Source organism: Trachymyrmex cornetzi, unplaced genomic scaffold (assembly GCF_001594075.2).
Source record: "Trachymyrmex cornetzi isolate Tcor2-1 unplaced genomic scaffold, Tcor1.1 scaffold1020, whole genome shotgun sequence".
NCBI classification, from domain to species: domain Eukaryota; kingdom Metazoa; phylum Arthropoda; class Insecta; order Hymenoptera; family Formicidae; genus Trachymyrmex; species Trachymyrmex cornetzi.
The window spans coordinates 34,596-45,185 of record NW_017295566.1 but is presented as its reverse complement, the minus strand read 5'-3'; positions in this window follow the sequence as shown (position 1 = coordinate 45,185).

Sequence of the window (10,590 nt, the reverse complement as noted above, 5' to 3'; positions counted from 1 at the left end):
ATACAAACAAAATTCGAAGCCCTAACTGTAAAACTCTCAGCGCTTTATAAATATCGCTTATTTCGCTCCCCGACTACGCTCAGAAAATCGCTATTTTGATAAACTTAAAATATTTTCCCCCCCATAATCGACATTTCCTATCATTCTTGGATAGTTTAGGGAGTGTTTAAGCCAATAAAAAAAAAAATGAAAAAAAAAAAGTCACAAGGTGATATTACCCCTTAATTGTTTGTATTCGAGTTGTCTCTCGAGGGTTAAAGTATCGATGTATAACGCGATTCTACTAAGCGCGTCTACATGCGTCATTTGACCGCCGGATTTATGTGTAACTGTAAAACTATAATTTTGTAACGCGAGCGTCCAACGTGCAATTCGCGGATTAAGGTTTGCCTTGTTAACGGCATAGACTAATGCGTTACAGTCTGTCACTACTGTGAATTTAATTCCGTACAGATATATATGGAAACGCTCGATTGCTTTTACTATCGCTAACATTTCTAATTCGAAACTATGATAATTTCTTTCTGCCTGATTGGTAGACTGACTATAATACGCGATTGCCTTCCAATCACCATTCGTCTGTTTCTGTAACAGTATACCGCCTAAACCTATGGCGCTTGCATCTGTGTGCAATTGTGTCTCAGCTGCTGAATTGTATAGTGCCAGCACTGGCTGTGACGTTAATTCGGCTTTGAGCGTATCGAAAGCTTGTATACATTTATTATCGAAATCGAATTTAACTGTTTTGCGAAGCAAATTTCTGATTGGTGCGGATTTCGTAGAGAAATCTCTGATGAATTTTCTGAAAAAGTTAGTTAACCCGAGAAAACGCTGTACTTCATGTACGTTTTGCGGTATAGGAAATTTTCTAATTGCGTCGGTATGCTTAGAGCTAATCGTGATTTGATTTTTCGAAATTATATATCCTAGAAATTCAATTCGACTCTGTAGGAATTTACATTTTGAGAGATTGATTTCGAAGCCATAACGTTTTAATGTTCGCATGACCTCGCTGAGTATAATTAGATTTTCATCAATATTATTTGTCGCGATCATGATATCGTCGATATATACAATGACCTTGTTGTCATGTATAAACGGTAACAGAATGTGTACTAGTCGCTTTTGGAATTCTGCTGGCGACTCACAAAAACCGAAGGGTAACCGTTTGTATTCAAATTGTCCTTCGTGCGTTGCGAAAGCAAAATATTTGGTGCTACTTTCGTCGACCTTTATTTGGTGGAAACCGTCTTTAAGATCGAGGAGAGTAAAGACTTCTTTGTTCCCGAGGAGAGCAATACAGTCCTCTATAATTGGGAAAGGATATTTCTGTTTTTCGACTCGTTGATTTAGCGGTCTTAAATCAACACATAATCGAAGACGTCTGTCTTTTTTTCTCACCGGTACTACGCGGGCGCAATACGGGGAGCTACTTCTCGAAATTATATTACGCTCTAGAAGATCTTTAGTAATTTCTTGAATTTGTTCTTTTTCTCCGTGTGCAAAGCGACGTGGAGCATATGCAAAAATAGATTCGTCTTTGAGGCGAACTTTAACTTTATAGTTATCATCAACTTTCTCTGTCTCTTCTGCGTCAATTTCGAGCAGTAATTTTTTCAGAGCTCGCGTGCTCTGCGAACCGAAGTCGGTTTCGATTCCTTCGAAGCGATTTGATACGCTGCTATCTTCGGCGCATGCTAAAACGTTTAACAATACTTCGGGGAACGAATTAATGTGCGAGTCGTTTGTAACTTTCGGCGGAACGTAAACCGCTGTGATTTTATGCGCATCGAGAAAATCTCGTCCGATGATTATATCGGTAACAAAACTATCGTTGTCTATAATGTTTAATGATATGCTGAGATTTACATTAAGTTGCTCAAGCGTAATTTCCGTGTGAACGACACCGAGTATTAATACTGGCTCACCGTTTAATGCTCGATAGGTGACTTTAGGTGTGCTATTCGAGATTCTAGTATTATAAAAAAACTTTTTAACCAATGAATGTTTTATAAATGATATCGGACTTCCGGTATCTACTAATGTTCGTAGGTTACAAACCGTATTATTTATCGAACTAACCTTTAAAGCCAAGTTTTGAATAAAAATGTTCTTGCCACTAGCCTGAACGTGCGCTATCAGTGCGTCGTCGTCATCGGCTGATTCGTCGGCTGTCACCGTTGCTACCGGAACAGTCGCTGATGATGAAGATGCTGGTGCGGAGGATGCCTGCTGTGTCGATTGTTCCTTACGACGCTGCAACTTGAAACACTTGTCCCTCTCGTGACCTGGTATTTTGCAGAATGTGCAGATAATTGCTGTACCTCCTTTCTCGGACTGGTTACCACTGGCTGCTGCCTTGATCCTAGGTTTGTAGACTGCGTCCTTTGCCCTTGGCGTTTTTGTATCGGAGCGCTTATCGTGCTCGAACGATACGGATGCTATTTGATGCATCGAGTCCAAAAATTCATCGACTGATACTGCCTTCAGTGATGTCGCTAATTCTCTGAGAGACCTGCTGCCAATGCCACTTATGAGAAGGTGGATGGTGCTCTCTTGAGATAGTTCGAGATTATGCATGAGAGTAATTTTCTCCATTGCGTACTCGAGAAACGTTTCTTTGGTGTAGTTCCATTTCCTACTTTCCACTTTTTGTATTGCTACGTGGTATAAAATTCTTCTTGTAAATCTTTTTAATATTGATTCTCTAAATCCTTGCCATGATTCCAGCATACTACCGCTGCCAATATCGTACCATTTCCTTGCTATATTGGTTAACTTGGACGAAGCGGCTAACAATATGACGTCATCTGGAACTCTATGGATTCTGGCGACCTGATCTATTCTCTGAATCCAGAGCTGAACGTTTTCTGATTCGGTACCTCCAAACTCCGGTACTTGAGATGCCAGTAAAGATATCGCTTGCGAGGCTGATATCGTTGAAAGCGTGCTACGCTGTGATGGTTGCGAGGAGCTGTGACTTCTTGGTGACACGGACTCCTGCACCTGTGTCGGTTGCTCTGATTGTGCCGGCTGAGGAGTAGCGTTCCTTGCCGTGAGAGCCAGGAGCATTTCCTGCAGCAAAACTTGTTGCGCCTGCTGAGTCTCCAGGATTTGATTATGCATTTGTTGCATTGGAGTAGTCAGAGCTGTTATAAGTGACTCTACATTCGGTGTTACCTGCCAAGCCTGTTCTGGAACTGGTGAGAGACTTGGTGGAGTAGACGTCTGTCTCGTGATCGTTTTCGGCGTGCCTGCCGTCTTCGCGGAACGCGTTTGAACATTCTGTCTCTCAATGAAATTAAGAATGTCTTCTATTAATTTGTAGCGATCCTCAACTATTGTAATATTAAATCGCTGTGCTTCTGATTTGAGCTGATCTATGGACATTTCTTCCAATTGTTTCCTATCCATCTTGCTACCTTTTCAAATTTCGAAGCTGGTCAAGGTGACTTGTATTATTTTTCCGTTGCGCGACGCTTAATCGACGAACGAACGTTTACGACGGAATTTTCCACTCGCGCTCGTGCAAATTTCACTCGCGAAATTAACCGTGTAATTTAATTGCTTAAGAAAGGAAAAAGGTTCTAGGCCTCTATGAGAATGAGGAGTGAGGGTGAATCCCGCTTCTGAGATTGTAAGATTGTAAGATTATCCCACTTCTGAGATTGTGAGATTTGAGTATGATAATGTAAGATTCCACTTCTTAGACTGTGAGATCTTTATATAATTGTCAGGAAATCCTTGAGAGGAGTAATAAAGGAGTATCTGTTAGGAATTCGTAATAAACAGTCACGGTATAATAAACCCGATCACTGACTTTATTAACACAAAACTAAATTGATACAATATTAATGTACTTGCGCGTACTAATGACGGAGTTCTTTTGGTGATCGAATATTAGTTAAATCTATATCGAAATCTACCGAACATCTCGTGCCGTGAGACGTACTCCGAGATCCTTTATTCTCTCTTGAGATCTCTTGCGCATGTGTCGTGCGCGGTGACGTCGCGTGCTCCGATTCGCTCTGGAGCAACAGAGCGCTGTGACAGATGTCAGCAGCTCGCGGGAGGAAGAACCAAGTCGAAAGCTCTAGAATATTCGATGTGATTCTGGAACTTTCTTACAATATATAGAATTAACGTACTTACCTGTAACTCCGTACTTACCTGTAACAGCGGGAGACGAATTCAGCAACGTTCCTCGCATCCTGTGTTGTACCTGAAAATAAAGTGAAAATAAAAAAAAGTATATAATGTTAAAACGTAGGAAATAGATAAAGGAGCATGACTAGCGATGCGAGCGCGGAGAACGCGCGAAACGAACGACGAGCGTCTTGGTAGGGGAACGCGCGCGGCTATAAAGGTGGGCGCACAAGCTAAATCGGGGAATTTGCTGGGCAGTCGCGGGACGGATAACGCGAGTAGGCATTTGCCGGGATTTTCGCCACAGAGTACGTATAACGCGAGTAGGCATTTTGCCGGGAGTCGCAAACAGTCAGTCGCAAAGAGCAGTTACGTCGGAAATAAAAAGTCTGGGGACAGCAATCGCCAGCAACTATAATTGATAGTAATAAAGTTACACATTCGTAGCAGAGATCTAAAGCGGAGTAACGGAGTACGGGAGATTAGCGGACGGAAGTAACGTACGCTCAACGCGTGGTCGCCGCGAGTAGAAAAGAGTGCGTTGGCCGCGAGTAACGTCGATTCATCCCACCTCTAGGATATGTAAATTGAAAGTGGATATTAAATTAATTCTATTAATTGGATCGAAACGCGAGCCACGTGAGAGAGATAGAATACGGGCCGCGTCGATACCGGAGTAACGACGTGTGTGAGTGTGAATGAGATAAGAAGTGGTAATGAGCAAGCTTGATATTGCGAGAGATCGAGACGTGTGAGATTATTGAAGGTGATATGTATTACGTGCGAGAGTTAGAGGATTGTAAAGGGTTATCCGAACGAGTACTGTGACAAGGAGATATAATGACTGTATAAAAGAGCGCAATTATCGACCCGATACCAAGACAAGTGTGTAAAAACGATAATAATCCATTGACGTTCAATAAATTATTTGTGAATGTCCTACAAATTAGTAGAGTGTGAAGAGTATTTATTTCATCACAACCTTTCCGCTCCCGTCTTGCCGTGCATATGCGGACGCACAAGGAAAGCGAGCCGCAAGTCAATATCTTATAAGAGTAGCAAAACGAATCCTTCTCCTTTGGAGGTTAAAAGGAGTGGCGACCGTATACAATTTGGCAAAAGAGGACCGTAAGTACCGTGCAAGGACGTCGAGTCCGGTTACAATACAACACGTGCAAAAGTGCACCTCTTACAATAAACAACGCATCCTGTGATGACATCAATGTAATCTAATACAGCAAAATACAACATTTGCAAATATACAACTGCTTTGTCAGCGTAATATAAGAAATTTTTTCAAGAATCGTTAATGTACCAGGTATGTAAATATATGAAACTGGAATTTTTTAATAGAAAATACACGTTTATTGCATGAAAATGATAAAAAATATTTTATTCGAAATATTGCCCATCGCTAGCTATACATTTTTCCCACCTGTCTGTCAATTTGTGAATGCCACGCCAAAAAAATTGTTACTCTTTTGAGCCAAACCAGTCATCTAGCCATTTTCGTACATCTTCGTAAGAAGTGAAGCGTAAGCGCTGCTGAGCAAGTGCGTGTCCCATCGATGCAAATAAGTAGTAATCGGACGGAGCCAAGTCTGGCGAGTAAGCTTCATACGAAAGTATTTCCCAACCAAACGCCTCAATCATTTCCTTGACCAGTTTTGTGTGTGATGGTGCATTATCATGAAGCAAAATCACTTTGTGTTGCCTTTTTTGATATTTCGATCGTTTTTCACGCAAAGCTTGATTCAAATTGATCATTTGTTGTCGGTAACGTTCAGTATTAACGGTTTCGCCAGGTTTTAGCAGCTCATAATAGATCACACCTTTCTGATCCCACCAAACACAGAGCATTGTCTTCTGTCCATAGCGATTTGGCCTTGCCGTCGATGTCGATGGTTCGCCTGGAGTTACCCATGATCTTTTACGCTTAGGATTCTCAAAATATATCCACTTTTCATCGCCAGTCACAATTCGATGGAGAAATGACTTTCTTTTGTACCTGGCGAGCAGCATTTCGCAAGTGGTTTTTCGGTTTTCCTGCTGTCTTTCATTCAGTTCATATAGAACCCATTTTCCCATCTTCTTTCCCAAGGATTTCAAACGTATGGAGACGGCTTCTCGTGTCATATTCAATTGATCCGCGAGTTGAGTTTGAGCGTCATCATCATCCAACAATGCTTGCAATTCGCTGTCTTCAAACTTTTTCGCTGGTTTTCCACGTTCTTCGTTTCTCACGTCAAAATCGCCACTTTTGAATTTTTTAAACCACTCAAAGCATTGTGATTTACCAAGAGCATCCTCACCGTAAGCTTCGACAAGCATTCGATGCGATTCTGCAGCAGTTTTCTTCAAATGGTAACAGAAAATCAATGCTGTCCGCAAATCGTAGTTTCCAGGCACAAAATTCGACGTGTTCAACGCTATTACAAACTATACTGTTGTAGGAAACTTGTATTGCTGTGAGTTGAAAATCTTTTTCAGATGTCAGAACAAGGAAATGTCAATGACGCGGTCTGACGGCAACTACATTGACAGCTATGGCCATCTATTGGTAAATTCCGGTTTCATATTTACATACCTGGTAAATGCCCATATGGCACAAACATATAAGTGGCATTTGCGATCAAACAGGTACAACACGAACCATTTGTGCGTCTATCTAATGTGGATATCGGATTCGACGGAGTAGGATAATAAGGTACATCATTCCGGTCGTCTTCGTATAGACCAATGCCCAGAGTACCGAAATCGTCTTCCGGGATATCATAAATACGGTTATCTGCTAACATAACAAAATAATTTTATTACTAATTGATAATATTATAAGAATATATAAAATCATAATGATTAAATATAAAATGTACATATAATACATTCATACCATCATCTATAATTTCAATTGTCTCGTTTCTATTAGATTCCACTCTCGTTTCCACCATTATAATATTTTCTTCTTAACTTTCTGAAACGATGATAAACCACAATGAATCACAAGCGAGAAATTGGACGTATCTATTACAATAGGAACTATCATATGTTATATCAATGTTCGTCTGTCACTATAAGAGAATTAAAATATGTATATATACAATAATATATATAATACCTTCGTCTAAAATTTCAATGATCTCGTTTCCAATAGATTCCGTGTTTGCTAGTGGCTCCTCTGTCCTTTGGGTTTCTTCCTCCGTATTTGCAGTCCCTGAAATAATGGTAAAACATAATTATAATACACAATAGGTTAAAGAAATCAATCTATTACAATGGAAATTTTATCATATGACATATGATGTATATCGTATAACACATACATAGCTATAACACACTTTTCATGTGTAAAATGAGTATTACATACAAAAAGGGTATTATATCTACACGTTTTTTGCAAATCTACACATGTATTAAAAGTGACTATAATAAAATGTGTTAAAATAATACACTTGTTTTTATAATGTACAGTCTGTAAAGTAAGAGCGTGTACAGGTTAATGTGTAGAAAAATTTATTTTTAATGATTTTTAAGTACATAGATTTGTTGTACTCCATGAAAAGAAAAATGCTATACCATTAATAATGAGTCCAGTCACCACCGGCATTGATAATTGCCTGACATCTCCAAGACATACTTTCCACTAAGTTGACTGCGTATTCGTTCGGTAAAGACCTCCAAATGAGACGAATTTGTCGTGTCAGCTGCTTCAAAGTGCATACTCTTTTTTCTCGAAGCTTGTGCTTGAGATATGCCCACACATTTTCAATGGGATTTGCATCTGGCGATTGCGATGGCCAATCAAGTGTGACGATGCCAGACCGCTCTTTCCACTCGGTGCAAAGCTTGCTCCGGTGTTTCGGGTCCTTGTTTTCCTGTAAGATCCAGTCCTCGTTTTTTTTATGAAACATCGTTCAGCAGTCGGCAACAAATACTTTTCATAAATTTTAAGCATTTTCGGAGCATTTAAATTGTATGTAAACAGATGTAATGCTCCAAAACCCTGTTTTGAAAAGCAGCCCCAAAGATGAACTTTTACAGGGTGTTTAACGGTCCGTTGTATTAATCTATTGGTCAAGGTTGACCAGGAACGTCGGATGGTAATATATCCCCAAACAGAAGCTTCGTCCGTAAAAATCACGTTGCTCCAATCTCGGTCCAAATTCTCCTTTGCCCAAGCGAGTCTTTTCATCACATGTTTTTCGCCTAACAGTGGTTTTTTCATTGTGCTTCGATATTTGATGTTATGCGTAAGGAGATGGGTTCGAATAGTTGTATGTGATATTTCTATACCCTTCTGTTTTAATTTTGCTGCTCCTTGTCGCAATGTTAAGGTCGGGTTCCGCTTAAACAAATTCACAATTTTTTTTTCCATGTTCGGCGTCACTTTGCATATCGAGCCACGTTCTGGCAAGTCATCGACATTTTTTTGTCTTCTTATATTGCTGAACCCACTTAGACGAACGATTTTGACTTTCCCATGTATTTAGCAGCCGTTACATACGACATTTTTGGTCCTTTCGGGTGGGAACAAAGAAACACAGCCTCGTAGCGCGATGTGTATGCGTCACTCATAGCGGTTACCGTGTTTCTCAGATAAGAATTCGACACCAACTGAATATTTTGTGACAAAACATTCACGACAAAGGTTCCATCTATCGACTCACACAAAAACTAGGACGATATTTAAGCCAACTGCCATTTATGCCGTACACGCTCTTACTTTACAGACTGTATATAAACACATTCAATAATACAGGTGCATCAGTGATGAATTATAAACGTGTTATTTCTCACCATTTACTTGTTGAATTCGATTTGTTGAATTCAATCTTGCAAGTCTACCGCACCGTCCACGATATCTGCGAGGCCTGCCGTGCCTCCCCCATTCTCTATTACCTTGTTCCCAGTAATTTGAAAAGGTGGGCGAATATCGTCAGATATAGCTATTAAAATAATAAATACATAAAATGATAAACACACACACACGCGCGTGTATATATATTATATAAATATGTAACGTAATCATCTCCAGATATATAAAAAATACGTTGAAGAAAATAAAAAAGTCTCTCTCATATGACTTTATAATTATCAATAATGTTCATGATATATGAATAAAATATATGTACATACAATATACCTTCATTTATGCTCTCATTCGTCACGTTTTCAGTTCTAAACGATTCTACGTTTGCGATTGGCTCCTCCATTCTTTCGTTTTCTTCATCAGCACATTCGGAGTTACTGTACTAATGATAATTCACAAATATATCACCCTACAGAAATGACATTATGTCTATTCAAATGGAAATCTTATCATATTACATGTCAGCTTCATAAATACACTAAATAAAAAATACGTATCAGCGATTAATGATTAAAAATATGTTATTTCTCTCACATTCTATTTCTGGAGTTGGATTTAATCTTATTGTTGCAAGTCTACCGCGTCGTCCGCGACGTCTAGATGGTCTACAGCGACCTCTCCTCCCTCTAATTGGGAGGCCGTCATTTTGATGCAGTGTACGAACGGATGGAGCTGTAATATATATATATATATATACACACACACACACACACGCACGCACACAGATGTCTCATTTTAACTTTGGCATCGAAAGATACGAAAAGTACAAAAATGTTTCAGATGAAAGTAGAACGGTTCGAGAAGGACGTATTTTAGTTGCTTTTTTTCTGCATGGAGATACCAGGATATGTACATCAATTTTTTTAATGGAATTGTGTGAATTTTTTTACACAATATGCTCTTCAATTATTCTGTATATAAAAGTATCAAGGTAGAGATATAGAAAAATCAAGTTTACGAGATATTTTATATTTCATTCTGGCACATGTTAAATATTAATTTTTTGTAATCGTATATTAATACTTTTACGAACAAAATAATGATACGAATTAATTGGTGTAAAGAATACACATAGTTGCTTAAGAAAAGAATATGTGGGTAAAATACTGTTTGAACAAACAACTATATATGTTTTTATTATACTATTCGATTCATCACATTATTTTGTTCCTGAAAGTATTATAAGATGTAATTACCAAAAAATTAATAATTTTTAAGATATTTAACAATTTATCGCAACATGTACCAGATTAATGAAATACTTCGTAAAGTATATATTAGTTTTTCACACAATATTTCTACGTTATGTAATTATACCTTCATATGCAGAAGAATTAGAGGAATTATATTATGTAAAGAAATTATACAACTCCATTTATAAAAGTAGAAGTGATCTTCATATCTTTTTGGTGCCTTCATCTAGAGGAAAAACAATGTGACCAAAATACTAAATTCGTTGTACTTTCATTTGAAATATTTTTTCGTGTCCCTTGTAGTTTTCGAGATATTTTAATGCAAAAGTTAAAATGGATCTCTCTCTCTCCCCCCCCTCTCTCTCTCTCTCCCCCTCCTCCCTC